This window comes from Equus quagga, chromosome 20 (assembly GCF_021613505.1).
Source record: "Equus quagga isolate Etosha38 chromosome 20, UCLA_HA_Equagga_1.0, whole genome shotgun sequence".
Classification (NCBI taxonomy): domain Eukaryota; kingdom Metazoa; phylum Chordata; class Mammalia; order Perissodactyla; family Equidae; genus Equus; species Equus quagga.
In genome coordinates, this window is record NC_060286.1 from 2,594,723 (window position 1) to 2,612,494 (window position 17,772).

The window sequence follows — 17,772 nt, forward strand, 5'->3', positions numbered from 1 at the left end:
CAGCTCCGTGAGAGCCCAGGGGCTGCAGGCGAGCTTCAGGTTTGTCTCTAGGTAACGTTGAGTTCTCTGCTGATCACTGTCGAAGGCTTTTTGGATACAAAGCTGTTTCTCCAGTTGCCTTCTACTTTGCTTTCTAAAACTGGGAGGGAAGTGTTTAATACAATAGGGGCCTACGTCTCAGTTCCTGCAGTAAGACATTGTAGAGTGTTTTCATGGAGAGAATGTGGTGTGTCCCTCTGTTTATGTTTTATAACTTAAAATGTGGTGTGTTTTGAATTTTTCCTGTATCAGAAAATGTTGACCTTTGAAGGAATGGCTACATCACTACTGTGATCTTGAGCATGTTTCACTTTGAGTTTTTATTGCCTTTTTGGCACAATGATTGCAAACTTTGGGGTACAGAAACATTGAGGGATATGAGGTTTGTGGTGACCTGAGGACCACAAGGGGAATAGGATAGGCATGCAGAGATTGGGGAGAAAGGAGGAGCAGCTGGTACAAAGGCCCCAAGATGCAAATGAGCTGAGGAACAGAAAGAAGGCCAAATGAAACATTTGTGAAAGTGCTTTGTAGATAGAAAGCATTCCTTACAGCTCAGGTGCTGTTATGTTTAAGAAAGATGTTTGTTATCTTTTTCCAGTGAGCTGTGGTTTGTTAGCTACAGGGCCACCTTGCCTAGGGAGTAGGATCCTGCTTTGAGGATGGAAAGGAAGAGTTGAACCCACACGTCATAAATTCCAGTAGTTTGTGAATTATGATTAGTTACTTTATTTGTACTAATAGTATTTTTCTGAAAGATTTGCAGTAGGAAAGAGGAATGGGCTTAGTTGTAGAAATTTTGGGTGAGAGCGCTCTGTATCGTTTCTACCTCCTACCACGGTTGGCTTTTTTGTCTGACATGTAGAGTTTCACCATCTATTAAGCCAGCTCTGAAATCTGATCTTGGGTATCAGATTCTCCTTCGTGGTTTGGTTTGTTAATAATTTGAAGTACCTAAGAGTTCTGGGTATGAACTCTGCATACTTTATAATTAATTTAGAACCAGGGAAGTTAGAATTTTCTGTTAAAGTAATAAAGCATTGTGGCTTTAAAAATATATATATATAACTGTTATACAGAAATAACTAAAACATGATAATAGGACATAGTTTATGTTTTTATGGCCCTTAAAGATGGAAATATTTTTAAACTCCATGTTCTCTTCCTTTCTAGTTGGGTGTAGAGGAGCCTGTTTGTCAGAAATTTTGTTAGTGCTGATGTTGGTTTGGCTTTTTTTTAAATCCATGTAAACATGACCCTAGACAGCTGTGTTTAATATAGTAAAGAATCCTGGGGAGACTGTACAGTGTTTCTTTTTGGGATTTAGTGTCTGTGTGTTTTAGTATTTAAAGGATGTGGTTTGGGGCTTTCAGAATGAGAGGGAGGTTGCCTAACTCATAGCTGAAAGCCTGCAGATCCAGACTGTTCTGTCCTGGAGGTAATTAGCAACGGGAAAGTATGAAAGCTGTTTTTACTCTAGTTAAACTGACAGTATTAGGTTAAATAATTTTATTGCGGAAGCGTGTGTTTGCACATGGTTGGTGAGTAGAATTTTCTTGAAAATCTGATATTGCATAGGAATGTTTTAGGCAACTAGAGCGCTGGGGAAAAAAGCTGCTACTCAAGCCAAACTACTTTCTGCTTTGCAGAAAAGTAACACAGATTAAAAGTGCCCGTGGCCTGGAGCGCGTCCTCTGTGCCTCCACCTCATCCACCTCCCCTCTGTGAGAGAGCAGGGCGCTAGATCAGGAACCATGGGTGGAGGTGCTTGCCTGCATCGACTTCCTGGGCTGCCCAAGTATTGATTAGTCAGACACTCACAATGTCCCACTTAAGAGATTCTTGCTGATTGGCTGGTTTCTTTCAAGTCCTTAGGTTGGACATGGACTCGCTCTAACGAATACTTGCCAGGCACGAGGGAGGCATTTTGCTGCGTGTTCTGTGTGCGATACAGAAAGGAGTGAGGGGATGCATACTGTTCAGGAGTTTACAGTGTAGGAGGGGAGATGAAGACAGGGTAGACCGCGGTACGTGTCTCAAGGGAAGCCCAGCTCTGGGAATTCAGAGGCATATGGTAAGCCGTTCCGTAATATCGATGGTGGGGGTGGGGCAGTGGATGAGGCCTTGGCAGGGAGGGGCCCAGTTGTGTAAGCAGTTTCAGTTCTGATGGGTAAAGAACGATAAAGATGTTAACAGGTAGGGAAGAAAGGTCAAATGTCCACTATGAAGGTGCAGGGAAAAACAGAAGGAGGGACTAAGGCAGGAGCTATTAATCAGACGCCCAGAGTTCTATACAAAATTGTTTACGTGTACTCTGGCATTTTTCTGGGGCAGAGAACTCTGAAACCTTTTCTGAGACTCTGAAAAGGGTCCAGGGTCCAAAAAAGATTGAGAACCGCTGTGCTAAGTTATCAACCTTTGATGACTGAGAGGGTGTTGAGGCTTGGTAGAGAAATAAGGAAGTCATGTGGTAGAACAGACTTGTCCTTGTGGGAGGTGGGGTGGGAGTTAGGGAACTGAGCTTAAGAAATGGTCCCCGGAGGGCGACGATTGCCCTGTCACACTGGGTTTCCCACCCAGCCTGTTAGGTGGATCCGCTAGTAGGCTGTGTGACAGTGAAGTGGAGGTGTTCTAGTCAAAGGGGTCTCTCAGCATTATTATCTCCTGCTTTATTTGGAGGCCAGATTGATAAAGATGTAGGAGACTAGGATGCTATTCTAGAATCCTTCCTGCCCTTAAGTAGCTGATGGTATGGAATGCTTTCCTTTTGGCTTTTTCTTCAGCTTGGATCTGTGCATGTTCAATTATCTCTGGGTCTTTGGTAATTTCCTGGGCAAAGGGAAACATTTCTATTAAAATGAACTTGAAGTGACTTTAGTCTGTGACTTATTTTTCCTTTTAAAGAATGGAGAACCCCTGTGATTTTGAGGGTTTAGAAAATATAATAAATACACTGTAGTTGTAATTAGGAACCTCTGTACAGCTGATTTGGTGGCTCTACTGTTAACTGTTACATAAATAAGTGTGTGTATACACACACGGCTTCATTTAAAATCCTATCAAGTACATTTTTAAAAAGCGACCCATCACTTAGAATTCTAAGATGAACTGGTGCTTGTATAATCAGTCATTTAAAATATTCATTACACTTTAAATGGTCAGTTTTCACCTTTGTGAAATGGGCATAATAATAATAATTGTATGTATCTCAGAGTTGTCCTGAAGATGAAATTAGTTCATATACATACATAATCAAGCTCTTTAGAATCATGTATAATTTAAGTGCTCAATAAATACCAGTGGCTACATTATTATTAATATTAATAGTTTAGGGGCCGGCCCAGTGGTGCAGCAGTTAAGTTCACACGTTCTGCTTCTTGGCGGCCCGGGGTTCCCCGGTTCGGATCCTGGGTGTGGACATGGCACCACTTGGCAAAAGCCATGCTGTGGTAGGCATCCCACATATAAAGTGGAGGAAGATGGTCATAGATGTTAGCGCAGGGCGAGTCTTCCTCAGCAAAAAGAGGAGGATTGGCAGTAGTTAGCTCAGGGCTAATCTTCCTCAAAAAATTAATATTTTAATATTAATACTGTCATTTCCCTCTTTCCCATGGGTGCATGTGGGGAGTGACTATTGTTATAAAAGGATTTACAATTAGATCTCTTTAAATAGCAAAATTTCCTATGCATTTATTTAAACGTTTAATTTATATTTAAAGTTATAAAAGTTAAGTGCACTTAAGGCAGATTCAGGTATTAGACTGCTCATTTAGGTTACAGAATGAGGAATTGAAAGCCATTTCTGTTTAATTAAGAAATGGATTGATTGGTCTTGACTGCTGTTGTCTTTCAGTTCTTTTTTGTTTGACTGCCTGTGTGCTTGTCTCCATTTCCATTTTATCCTTTTTGTTGCTTTCTAATTTACTTCCTGTTCAGTTTTCAGTAATGGGTGTGGAGTAGGGCTGGTGCCCAGTGTCTGAACCAGGAAGAAGTGGTGCATAGGTCGTTGTGGGGCCAGGTGGAGAGGGAATTCCGGTGAGGCCCACAGAGCTGCCTTCCCCGGGAGCCGCTGGAGCCCAGTTGCCTCCCCCCACATCAGCGTGCACGCGGCTCCGCAACGTGTGCATAATGGATGTGTCGAGGCTCACTCATCCACTGTTTTCCAAATGCTTCCATTGGTTTGTTGCTCCTTTTTAAAGACCAGTAATTATGTACAAAAATATAGAAATAGTAGAATGTTAAACCCCCACTTAGCCATTACTCAGTTCAACAATTGATTGTCTCATGGCCAATGTTGTTTGATCTAGACTCCTAGCCATTTCTTCTTTCCCTGTTGTTTTGAAGAAAATCTGACATCATATCATTTAATCTAAAAAGACTTTAGGATGAATATCTAAGAGAAGAGAACTTAAAAAGACATATATGCATACACATATATATTAATTTTTACGGTGTGTCTGTTTGACTCAGGACCCACATATTTAGTTGGTTAGTTTCTGAAGTCTCTTAGTATATAGGCTCCCGCATCTCTCTGTCTTTCTCTCTAACTTGGAGTCTGCTTGAAGAAACCAGCCTTATTTTGTTCTGTAGTTTCCCTGCAATCTAGAGTCTTCTGTTTTGTATCCCTCGGGTGTTTAACCTATTTCTCTGTCTCCTTTGTTTCCTGTAAATTGGTAGCTGGCTGTAAAGGATTGACCAGATTAGAATAGATTTTGTGTGTGTGTGTGTTTTTTTCCCCGATCAGGAGCTTATTATATCTGGTCGTGTTTTTCAATTTTGTGATGTTAGCAGCTACTGATGATCAATGCCTAGATCCATTAACTCAGTAAAAGTTGGAACGTGTTGATATCTATTTCAATCACTCCTTCCATTTATTTGGAATCAAAACCTATCAGGAAATTTTTCTTTAAGGCATTTAATAGCTTTATGTGTATTTTATTTTGAATCAGTATTGTCTCTCTGACTTTGTAGCAGTGATTAAAGTATAGTACATGATTTGGTATTGAGATGTGCAAACTACTGTAGGGTAGCTGATCACGCAGAATGACTTCAGACCCACAGAGTTCATCTAGTCAGGAAGTTGTCTTGCAGGGCTCACTGGTGGTTGTTTCCCAGCTAGAAATACTTATTGGGGATAAATATGCATTCGAATTAATGTGTACTTCCCTACTTGTGGAATATAAATTGCTATTTTAAAGTCTTACTTGCTTATTTAAGTTATTTTTTAAATGAGCTTATGTGCTTATTTTTCTAAAAATCATTTCTAGGCTTCACTTGGAACCGGGAACAATAAAGTCTAAAATATATCTGCTTTGGGGCTGGCCTGGTGGCGCAGCGGTTAGGTTTGCATGTTCTGCTTTGGGCGCCCGGAGTTCGCCGGTTTGGATCCTGGGTGCAGACATGGCACCGCTTGTCAAGCCATGCTGTGGCAGGCGTCCCACATATAAAGTAGAGGAAGATGGGCATGGATGTTAGCTCAGGGCCAGGCTTCCTCAGCAAAAAGAGGAGAACTGGCAGCAGTTAGCTCAGGGCTAATCTTCCTCAAAAAAAAAAAAAAAAATCTATATATCTGCTTAGGGGTCGGCCCATGGCCGAGTGGTTAAATTCTTAGGCTCTGCTTCCGCGGCCCAGGGTTTCGCTGGTTCAGATCCTGGGTGTGGACAAGGCACCGCTCGTCAGGCCACGGTGAGGCAGCGTCCCACATGCCACAACTAGAAGGACCCACCACTAAATATTCAACTACGTATCGGGGGGCTTTCGGGAGAAAAAGGAAAAATTAAAGTCTTTAAAATCTATCTACTCAGTACAGTTAGCTCTGGTGTTACTTATTGAAGACTTCGGTTTCGAAATTGTGTAGTTTTTAAACAAAATTGTAGCAGGGAGGCTTGGAAGAGAAGTGATTTTGTTCGGTTTTCTAGTTTACAGCAAGTGCCATTTCATAATTGGTACATTTTACATTTGAGTACTATCCAAAGGGATCTGAGGCCCACGTGGTGTCTTTGAGGACCTTCCAGTTGGTCCTCTAATAAATAGTTATAATGTGACAATATTTTTGTTTGTTTCTGGAAGGAATTTGTTTAGGAAGAAAAGTCTCCTCATTGGTGTTTCCTGTAAAGCGAGCAGCTGAAGCTGGGGGCCTAGAAAGTGGTCTAAGGCCCAGTGGCCTGACCAGCTCCTCGCCGCCTGCAAGAAGAATCGGGCGGGGTTCATGGGAGATTTCCTCGGTAAATCTGAAAGTGACCAGACAGTTAACTTCTTTCCCCTCCTACACTCATTGCCATTCTCCTTTCCTCTCTTCAGATCTTGGTCAAGGTCAGCACTCTGGAGGTGAGCAGACTCGCTTCCTACTCAAAGCTATTGAGTGTGGTTGAATTTATTGTTCAGATATGTCTGCAATGGAATAAACCTGATTTTCACTTCTCTTTCGAGGATTTTGTTTCTGCTTTCCAGATGAACTTGGACTTTTGTGTAAATGGACATAGAAGAGAAATTAAAATAATAGATCAGGAGATTTAAGTTTTTTAGCGGTTTGTCAGATGCTTCTTCAAGTTGGTTTTATGTAACTCTTTAGAAAATAAGGTATAGTAAATCTCTTTAAGGAGTAACAGGTTCTTTTCTGGGCCTTCATCTAATACCTCATTGGGTCCAGCCCAGCTGCAGCGATCCAGAGGGGGTGCTTTTACAGCAGAGATGGATGTTACGTCGCATCCCGTTTTCCAGGTTCTAGTGTCGCATCTAAAATATGTCATTCATTCCAATTCAGCAAACATTTTTGCAAGTGAGGCTGCAGAGCAACAGTGGAAAACCAGGCAAACAAGGGTCCCTGTTGTGGAGAGCTTCCATCTTAGTGCTGTTATCCAGAGTTCCCTCAGTAGAGTAGTAGAATCCTACATAAGTTTCTTTTTTGCCCAATCGTCGGAACGGATCCAGAGCTGCTTTTTGAGGAGTCAGGGAGCACCTATGCCTGGAGAGAGTAGAATACAAGCCAGCTTTAAAAATTCCACAACGTAACATTATCTCTGCTGGCTATGAGTTTGGTAGGTAGAAAATAATGGGTCTTCTTTCAGTTAACAAGAAACCTGCTAGTGATTCCTACCTATTGTTTTCTCTTTTTTATTCTGGGATTTTGTGCCGAATTGCAATAGGTTTCTTAGATCTTCTGAAATAATATTTCTTCCCTCTTCTGTCCTTTCCTCACCTTTAGTGTTGGCTAGTAGGATTAAAATCTATTCTGATATTATTTGGTTAATCATTTAACTACTTCCCAAAGGACTGGAAGTAGCTAATGTAAACATGGTTACTGCAAATCCCTCTATTTTTCAAGATAATCTCAACTTCAAGTATTTCGTTCTGTTTTTGGACAGACTTAATTTTTAATTTAGATAATCAGTGGACCTTTAGGCGAGTGCTGTTGAACCTGAGTCCACGGACCCTGATGCCTTAGGGAGGTGGTGTGTGTCTCCTGAGCCGATGGTGCCACACTTTGTAGCCACCTGCCGTTTCTCCTCACTTTCCTGAGGAGGGGCCCTTTGCTTTCATCAGCCCTTCAAAGGGCTTAGTGACTGCAGAAAAGGTTAAGAACCACCGTACGCTGTATAAATGAGATTTTAATAAGAATGAGGATGCTTTCTCCCTTCCTGACGTATTTGGCAGAAAGTTAGAAGATTGTCCAGCTGTTTATTATTGGAGCAGTGAGCTCTTGAATCATTTGAAGTGTTCTCTTGAGCCAACTTGGATTATGTAGAGATCTAATCGAAATCGCTTGCTTTTCTTTTATGTGATCTTAAAACATCAAACTTTAACCTGCGAGTTCTTGCATTTTACCCCATTGTTTACATTTTACCCTACTGAATACAATTCAGCCTCCCCTCCTTCATGGAGTGAGGTCCTAACCCCCACAGTACCTCAGAAAGTGACTGAATCTGCAGAGGCGGCCTTTAAAGGTGATTAAGTTAAAAGGAGGTAGATAGGGTGGGCCCTAATTGAATCTAACTGGCTCCTTAGAAGAAGAGGAAATTTGAACATGCAAGAGAGACACCAGGGACATGTGTGCCTGTGTGTGCAGAGGAAAGACCATGTGAGGACACAAGGTCGTCTGCACGCCAAGGAGAGAGGCCTCAGAAAAAACCAAACCTGCAGATGCCTTGATCTTGGACTTCCAGCCTCTGAAACTGTGAGAAGTAACTTCTGTTGTTCAAATCACCCAGTCTGTGGCATTTTGTATGGCAGCCCTAGCAAACCAGTACACTCATGATGGAAGTGGAGGTTGAGTGACAGTAGAAAGTATAACAGAGTAACTGTTTCTCTTTGCCTTAGTACATTTTTGGGGAAATGATGAAGTGTTATATATAGCTTCACACAGTCTAGTACCAGAAAGAGATGGTAGGACCTAGGAAATCTGGATATAACAGATATTAATATTAATTCCTATTCTTTTTTTTTTTAAAGATTTTATTTTTCCTTGTTCTTTCAAAGCCCCAGTAGATAGCTCTGTATTTTTAGTTGTGGGTCCTTCTAGTTGTGGCATGTGGGATGCCGCCTCAGCATGGCTTGACAAGCAGTGCCATGTCTGTGCCCAGGATTCGAACCAGCAAAACCGTGGGCTGCCGAAGCGGAGTGCGTGAACTTAACCTCTCGGCCACAGAGTCGGCCCCAATTAATTCCTATTCTTATTGGTCTTATTCTTTATTGATTTATCATTTTACAGTTTCCCATTTGTCTGTGGTTGTATTTTAATATCATTCTATCCTCTAACATTTCTCATTTCATGGAACTAACTTTTGTAAGTAAGTGTGCTATAAATCAACACCAGGACAGCAGCTGTGTGTGTTCGCCTGCATGTGTTCTGCACAGTCATTCCAGCCAAGCCTTATTCTCTGATAATGTCATCTGTCCTCAGGCATCTGCTCCACACTGTCATACTTACATTCAATTTTTGAAGTTTTTCTGTGCCAAAAATAAAATTTGAATGTTTCCAGTGACGCTTAACTTGATTCCATACATTGGAAACTTTTAGATTTGGAAATGAATGAAGGCTAAGGCATCAATGTATGTTTCTCAGGTTTGCCACGAGGGCAGGAATTCCATCAGTTTTGTTCATGCTGAAGCCCCCGGGAGGTTAATTATTTGGTAAACGAATCGATTGATTTTAAGTAAGGTATCAAACTCAAAGCATCCAAAATTGAACCTACAGCCAGAATTCTGCTTCTTTTCATGGTTAGACTTCTCAGTCTTCGTTTATGACTTTGAGAATAAGCTTGCTAAAGGAGTACCTCCTCATATGTTCGTTGTCTGCTCCCTCCCTCGTCGTGTAGTGTGGTAGCAGGCGTGTGGCCTTGGGCTCCTGCTGGCGGGCACATCCAGCTTCTTGATGTGCTTGCTGTGTGAGCTTGGCAACTTCCTTAACCACATTCTGCTTTGATCTCTTCATCTACAGATGAAGATAGTAAGAGTATAATATTGGAGATAATAAGAGTATAATTAGGTTTTGGGGGGGATTGTGAGCTTAGAACAGTGCCTGTTTGGCACACAATAAACATTTTAGAGCTAGTAGAGCTGCTCTTATTCTAGAATGAAGCCAGATTATTCTGTTCTCGCTTAATTTTCGTCTACTCACACTCTGACTCAAGAATTCCTCTTTTGGGGAATCTTCTACGGACATACCTTTAAATGCATAAAAGATTGTATCTGTGAAGATGTTATGTTGTAATGGCCAGGGTTGGAGGGAATGGTTTAATTAGTTCTGGTACTTACACACTTAACAGTTGATCGGTTCGAAGGCCATGTAATAAAAAGTACAACATTGTATGTACAATATGGTTACAACTATGTTAAGTAAATGCCTACTCACATCCAGGAATTTCTAGAGGATAGGATTTATAAGGGCTCTTTTTCTCCCTGACTTCTTTTTGGATTCTGGGTTTACACAAAAGTAGTTGGTTTTTGTTTTGTTTTGTTTTTTTGAGGAAGATTAGCCCTGAGCTAACATCTGCTGCCAATCCTCCTCTTTTTGCTGAGGAAGATTAGCTTTGAGCTAACATCTGTGCCCATCTTCCTCTATTTTATATGTGGGACGCCTGCTACAGTATGGCTGGATGAGCGGTGTGTAGGTCTGCGCCCGGGATCCAAACCAGCGACCACTGGGCCACCTAAGCAGAGCATGCCAAACTTAACCACTGTGTCACTGGGCTGGCTGCAAAGCTACTTCTAAATGCCCAAACTTTACCCTTTGTATACCTTGTTATAAACCATGACCTTTCCTATTTGGCTTTAGGAATTCCAGGTTTAGTCAAATTCTGCAGAATGGGATGGCTGTGGGGTTAGAAAGATAAAGACGGACCTTCTGTGTCCTCAAGGAATAGTTTTATGTGAGAGGTCTTATACAAGCACATACACTCGAGTATGTGTTTTTTGTCCAATCACATGACAGTATGGGCTCCTCAGTGCCTAATGGGTGGTTTTCTGTAGTGTAGATTTCTCACATTACCCTGTGCAAGTACTCATTTTTAACTCCAGTATTTAAACTGGCTTTGATGAGCTCTAAAAACAGGCCCCAAAGTACACAACTTTTTCAGTTTTCTATTGACCATAGACCTCATTGCTTTACAAGTGCTGGTTCTTAACAAAGTGTACCTCGACCAGCCAGTGCACAGACTGCTGCGTCAGTCTTGGTTCAGCAGACCCTAGAGGAATGTGGTGGAAGGAGGAGTGATTACTAAACAGCTGGGCTCTGTTTCTTTGGTAAACACCATGGGTCCCGTTTCTGAAGGAATAACCCTGCCCCTTCCACCCCCAGCAGGGTTTCCGACAGTCTGCATTTGCCAGCCGGTTGGTCTGCATTGATACTGCAAGCAAACTGTTTTGTGTGGTGCCTTAATATTTGTTACCCTGAAGTTTTGCGTTTTTACCTTCTTTTTTGTTCTTCCCGAGGGATAAGCCATTTTAAAATTGTTACCTATCGTGGTATGTCCAGCTGGCTGTGTTAGGTACTTGCCTTAAGATCCAGGCCGCACCCAGGGGTGAGTGAGTGTTGGCAGCCAGGCACAGTGCAGAGTGACATTTAGACTGGACAGTTAGTAGTTGCTCTGTTGTTTTTCATACCAAATGTTATTTGGCACCTAATGGATTTTTGAACTGTGTTCATGGCTGACCTTAGAATCTTTAACATTTATTCCCTAGGAAACATGACATCCTTATGTCTGAGTTACATTTCAGTCAGAGGGCTCTGATCAGTTCTTTGAAAGGACTGCGTGTGCAAGTGATGTCAAAAATTGCTATTGCCTTAAAAATATATAAATTTATATAAAAATATATATGGAAGAATGATTGGTTTCAAAGTAAAAAAAAAGCATCAGCTCACTCAAGGAAGTAAAATGCTATATGAAGGGTTTTCTTCTCCTTTGTTTTCTGTAAGAAGTATTAGAATAGGAAAAATAAGCAAGAAAGTTTTAACAGAAATGCTGAATATCTGAACCTGTGGAGGAACATTTTCTTGGTAACACTCAATATAGTTTTCAAAATATATTAATTTTGGGGGGACTAAACTTAGTTAGGCTTCATCTGGATTTTGATGTTCATTCTAGCAGGGGCTACCAAATTGTAGATGCCTCATCAGCTCTGGTAGCAGTAGTGACATGCCAGTGTTTTGTGACTGTTGGCATTCTGTCACAGGAGCAATAGGAAATAAATTTGTGAGCTCCTGTTCACTGGGTTAGCTTAGTGGAACATGGTAAATGTAACAATGTAATATTTCAGTTGGTCTCTATCCTCAAGTGTTAGTTAATAATTCATAACAGCCTGAGCAAGTGTTCTGCCTCCAGCCCTCCCCTTTCCTCCCTACTCCAAGAAAAGCGGAGGGGGGGACCCATAGCACCTTGCATAGTATCACTCGTTCAGTGTTTGCAGTATTGTTAGATTGTGTTAGGTGTCGCTTGTTGTGATCACAGTAGAACAGCAAAGTAGTGGCTACTTTCCTAACTTGTAATATTGTACTTGGTTGTCCCATTAAGCTTATCATAAACCTTATTCTGGAATTTAGCTTTTTCAGTCTTTAATCATGATAGAGAATCTGTATGGCAGATAACTGTGCAGCAGGTCTGTGCTGTATTTAAATACCATTGTGAGATCTAAGAATGACGACAGTTGTGAGCACTGAGTTCTTGAAAATCAGGCATGTGTTTCCAAAGGCTGTTCTGTGTTGCTCCCTATCTATTAACAGACAATATAGGATTTTTCCATTAAATTGTGTATTGCTCACCATCCAGCCCTCCTGAGGTACAGTTCAAAGTTGCCATTACATGGCTTTAGAGGGTATTAGTTAAGAAAGTGGTGAACATAATGTAGTCTACCCAGAAATGGAAATAGAGTGATGCACACCTAAAATTTATATAACGTTATAAAGCAGTGTTACCTCAAAAAAAAGAGGCGTGAACGCCCTCCCCCAAAAAGTCAGCCCCCAATATTCTCGGAGCTCAGTTTGAGCAATGCTGTCTTTTTGACCTTGTTCTGCCTGAGCTGGTGCATTCTGTCAGTGCTGAGGGGCTCGTGGAGTCTTTGCTTACGCCTGCACCTGTGTTGAGACCCTCCTGGTCCTGGCACTTTTTCCATCTGGATGGCCGTGGAAGCAGTTTCTACGTAGTTGGATTAGTATGGCTTCTTATGTGCTGATATGTCTACTTTAGTTGATCACAGTTCTGTGTAGAGATTTTACCTGACACTTAAGAAAAACTGACCCAATTTGAACGATAAAACTCTTGAAATAATTCTAACAGCATCTGTTCAACTTTATTTGTGTCGTAATTGAACCTAGTATTCCTATGGGGTTTTTTTGTAGCAAGGAAAGTACAGATCCAGGAGACTGTTATCTAATTCAAATCTTAATTCTATCACTATCGAGCTGTGGGGCTTCAAAAGGCATTTTAGCTCTGTTACCTCATTGGCAAAAAGCAAGGATTTCGTTATATGTACCTGCGGTACTTTGCTGGAGCTCCGTAATGGTCCAGTGAAGGCGCCGGTCATAAGCCGTTCTCTGGGCGCTTTTACATTTTTAAAGAAACTGAATTTATTTACTGTGTACTTTTCCCCTCTGAAGGGAGCACGGGAGGGCTCTTTCAGGGACTATTCTATTTTTATTCCTCTGACCTTTAAAAGTGACTCTTATTATGCTAATAAATGATGGCTCCTTTTTGGAATTGGCATTCCTGTACCTTTAACGAAGCAGAAAGAAACAGGAAATGCCTTACCTTCTAACCTGTTTTGAGAGTCAAGGCCATAGACTGAGTGACTTCTGTTAGCACTGGGAGGCATCCCGTCCTTTCCCCTGGGCGAAGCTCGCGTTGCCATCGGACTCCTCCTGAGCAGGTCCCCTCCACCCTGGAGTCACTATGGCTCTTTAGACTTCGAGTTTTGTTCAAGCACTTTTTTCCTGAGCAAAGTTAAATTCTCTTCCGTGGTTTCCTTTTGGGATTGTGCACGATGTTTAGGTGAGAGTTTTTGCAGCTTTTCTGAGTTGAAATCAGAAGTTCAAGTCTAAAAGGAGTACTGGCATTATTTGAAAGCAGGATCTTGGCCTTTACCGGAGGCAAGTTGCTCGGGTTTTGATGGGTTGATCTGTCTCACCTTATTCCTGGGCAGGATGTCAGGTGACAGTTATGTACGAAGACTTTCTTCTTCGCAGCCAGGCGCCGTGGAAGCTGGCCGGGGCTCGCCTCCTCACCTTCTTGCCACTCCTTCACGAACTTCGACCCCCGCCTCACTTGCCCGCTGCTTCCTCTCAGCAGGGTCTTCAGGGGGCTCCACTGCCAGCTGGACACGGTTCTTGATTCGACCTTGCTGTAGGGTCTTAAAGTGCCTGCTCCTTTTTATGTGCATTTTTTCTTATTATAACAGTAATATATGTAATATATGTTCACTGTGAAAATTTTGGAAAAAGACATCTGTGCTCTGGATCCGGCAAACTTTTCCCTCGTTGAATTTCTATGAGAGCTGTGTTGCTCCTTTCCTCCCCTTTCTCTCGGTCAGACCTGTGTTAGTTAGCCTCCGAGATGTCTCCGTCTTGCAGGCAGCACTTCTTAAAACTGAACTTCCTCTTCCCCTTCTCCAGATCTGTCCAGCTACCGTTGTCGCCCTCTCACTAAAAGGTGCTGCTCTTCAGCCAGTTACTGAAGCCCTAAGATGAGGACCCATCTTTGACTCCTCTTCCTCAGCTTCCATTTACAATCAGTAGCTAAAAATCCTGCCTGTTCTTCCTTCCTAATCCATTTACTTGTCTCTCCACTCATGACACCTTAGCTTGGACTCTGATTATTTCTCACCTACCTCAGTTTCCCAAAGGCGTCCTCTACTTTTGAACCTCTAGGAGTTTACCTTCCCTCAGGGCTTAGGTTAGAGAACCAGGGCTTGTCTGACCTGTGTCTACATCCTCCGGACTGAGCTTGGCCAACCCTCTCCTCCCTTCACACACTCCTTCCTTCTTTGCGCCCCCAACCTGTACTATTCTTAGAACATATATCACATTCTACTGTAATTGCCTATTTACTTTTCTGTCTTAGTCACCATTGTACCACGAATATCCAGCCCAGAATTGTTTAGTAAATTTCTTTCTTTTTTTTTTTTTCTCCTGCTTTTATTTTCTCCCCAAATCCCCCCAGTACATAGTTGTATATTTTAGTTGTGGTATGCAGGATGCCATTTCAGCATGGCCTGATGAGCGGTGCCAGTCCACACCCAGGATCCGAACCGGAGAAACCCTGGGTCACCGAAGCAGAGTGCTTGAACTTAACCACTCGGCCACAGGGCTGGCCGCTAGTAAATTTCTGATAATAAATGGATGGAAGGAAATGGGTGGCGGTTGGTATGAAAAAACTTTGAAGCTGTTCTTTTAGTCTTATGGTTCTGGCTGCTTTAAAATCTGTATCTTAAGGGGCTAGCCCGCTGGCATATTGGTTAAGTTTGCCAGCTCCACTTTCTTTTGTGGGCAGGCTTTCATGGCTTCAGATCCTGGGCACTGTTCATCAAGCTATGCTGTGGCAGCATGCCACATACAAAAGAGGAAGGTTGGTAGAGATGTTAGCTCAGGGCCAATCTTCCTGACCAAACACCGCCCCCCCCCCCCCAAATTTGTATCTTAAGTGATATGATCGGCCCGGATCTGCCTGGTCCTGTGGTGATGGTTCTGTGAACAAGCTTCCAAAGTGTGAAGAGTGGTAGGGCAAAGCAGGAGTGAGGCTGATAGGTTGGTTGGGGTGGGCGCACCGTCTTGCACTGCATTGATAAGAGGTTAGGCTCCCCTGTGGGCAGCAGCAGTGGAGCAGAGATAAGATGGCTGCTCAAACCAGGGCAGTTGCCCCAGGGCTGAAGAGGAGGGAAGATTTCAGTGACTCGGTGATTGGACAGGGTGGGGATCAGAGAGGAGGAATCTAAGTGACTCAGCTTGCTGGCTCGGTTGACTTGATGCTGTCATTCACTAGTCATGTTGATGTTTGAGATTCTTTCTGACATCCAGGTGAGCATGCCTACTTAGGCAGGCAAAAGGATAGGAAGTTTGGGAGAGCAGGCCACTGGAGAGTCATCAGTAGGTGGTTGTTACAACTACAAGAGATCACTTAGATATATAGCTTACGAGTAATAATGGTCTAGAGAAAGAAAGAACTCTGAGGAATACTGATGTTGAAGGGCTGGGAAGACGTGAAGAGAGCTGGGAGCGCAGTGTCAGGAAACGGAGGAGTTAATCTGGCAATAAAAAGGCCATTGACTTTTTGGTGCTTTAAAGAGAATGACAAGTAAGAAAAGGGTCTGTCTTTACTCAGCTGTTCGAATAGGGGCCTCAGTATTGACTGTCAGCTTGGCTCTTGTTGGGCGGTGCCACCTCACCCCTGTTGGTAGCTCAGCACCCAGCCCAAACCCAGAACCCCACTGACTCTCCCATCAGATCTGACACGGGAGCTCTACAGTTCCTTCCAGATTAAATCCAGGGTTAGAAACAGGTTCCTGCTCCAGTCCCAGCAATTCTGAGATTAAATCCAGGGTTAGAAACAGGTTCCTGTTCCAGTCCCAGCAATTCTGACTCACTGGGCTCAAGGATCTTAACTTTTTACAAGGACATTTCTGAGCATGAGGAACAGTCGTGTAGGTAGGTGTGATAACCCTGCATTTTATTCACTTACAAGGAAGCAGAACTTTATTATGGCAAACTTTTAAAATTACAATTGTGACGACGAGATTGGCAACCATGGAAACCTGGCTGGAGCTTTCCGCAGGGCCTGCGTTGTGGGGGTGAGGCGGAGGTGGGGAAGTGCCGCCATCTGGTGTGATCTGTTAGAGATGTAAAGTTTTTATTTTATGGAGTTTTGCAGCAGATGCGCCTAGTACTTTGTATCATATCCTCATGGTCCATCACTGCTTTCAACCAAAACTCAGATTTTTGTAATTTCTAATTCTAAGTCTTGCCAGCACTTTCCTATTTTCTGCCTCAGGGCTTTCAAGCGCAGCACAGGAAGGGGAGAGCTTAGTATCCCAGGCATCCTTCAACTGGTGGAGGACTCAAGCCCATGCCTACAGGTCTGTTTCCTTGAGGGGTCCCTCAGAGAGGCCCCCACGCTCCAGCAGCTGCCCAGATTGCATCGAGTGCCCTTGTTGGCTTTTCAACCTTCCCTGTTGTACTTTCTCTTGCTTCTCTTCCCTGGGATCATCTCCTGTTTTAATCCTGCTCGAACCTTGTCTGTTAGCAGTGTCACTTGAGCTGAATTTACAGGCTAGTAAATGCAAACAAAAGCCTTCTGTAATTACATTAGTTTCTTCCTAATGTCCCAGTCTGTCTTCACACCTACAGTAATGTGTGGGGGAGGAAGTGAAGAGAACGTACTGTGCAATGCAGAATGGCACATACATTTCTGAGGTTTAAATTTATTCACAGACACTCTGCAGTGAGATCATTATGTGGGAATTTATTGGATTTCTCAACAACCTCCGTTTCTTCCATTTCACTTAGGGGTTGAAGGGAGATGAAAAACCAGAAAATCGTTGACAGAGATATGGAACTAGATGTGCCTCTTTTATTCATTTATCTATTGTATTCATGTATCTTCTCTTGTTCTTGAAGAATTCTGGGTGGCTCTTTTTGTAAGACTAAAATATAGAACATAATGTTAGAAAGCTATTAAAAATGCTACAATACAGAAATGGGGAAGATCTCTAGAGATGTGAGATATAAATTGCCAAAGACCAGAAACAAATCAATCGGATCTATTTCAGGGATATCTTTTAAAAGATACTTTGTGTGCACTGAGCCAGCCCTGATGGCCTAGCAGTTAAAGTTCAGCGCTCTCTGCTTTGGCGGGCTGGCTTTGGTTCCCAGGCACAGAACCACACTGCTTGTCTATCAGTAGCCATGCTGTGGCAGAGCTCACATAGAAGAACCAGAACTTACAACTATACACACAAGGTCCTGGAGCCTTGGTGGTGGGGGAGGGAGAAGAAAAGGAGGAAGATTGGCAACAGAAGTTAGCTTAGGGCAAATCTTTCCCTGCAAAAAAAAATTCTTTGCGTGCCTTAAATGCAAGATTTCTCTTTACCTGGCTAGAAGATATTCATATCCATATTTCTTCTTTTAGCTGAGACTGGACTCTAGGAATTAAAATTTGAAATGAAAAGTGAACTTGTTCTGGGTGATCACTTTCATTCTTGATGATTAAAACTGATATCTGAAAGCAGTTACCTTGGAGGCTGCCACACAGC

At 42.6% G+C, this 17,772-nt stretch overlaps 1 protein-coding gene across 3 annotated transcripts in view; it reads left to right on the plus strand.

Moving 5' to 3' along the window:
- Positions 1–17,772, plus strand: part of FBXO34 (F-box protein 34) — a 75,418-nt gene that overhangs the window by 51,077 nt on the left and 6,569 nt on the right. Inside the window, exon 1 of one of the 3 annotated variants that reach the window (XM_046647232.1) lies at positions 17–39. The exons of the other annotated variants lie outside the window; for them this stretch is intronic. The gene's annotated coding sequence lies outside the window, so the exon portion shown is untranslated. Of the gene's footprint in view, positions 1–16; positions 40–17,772 lie in introns of those variants that run through there. 3 annotated transcript variants of the gene reach the window in all.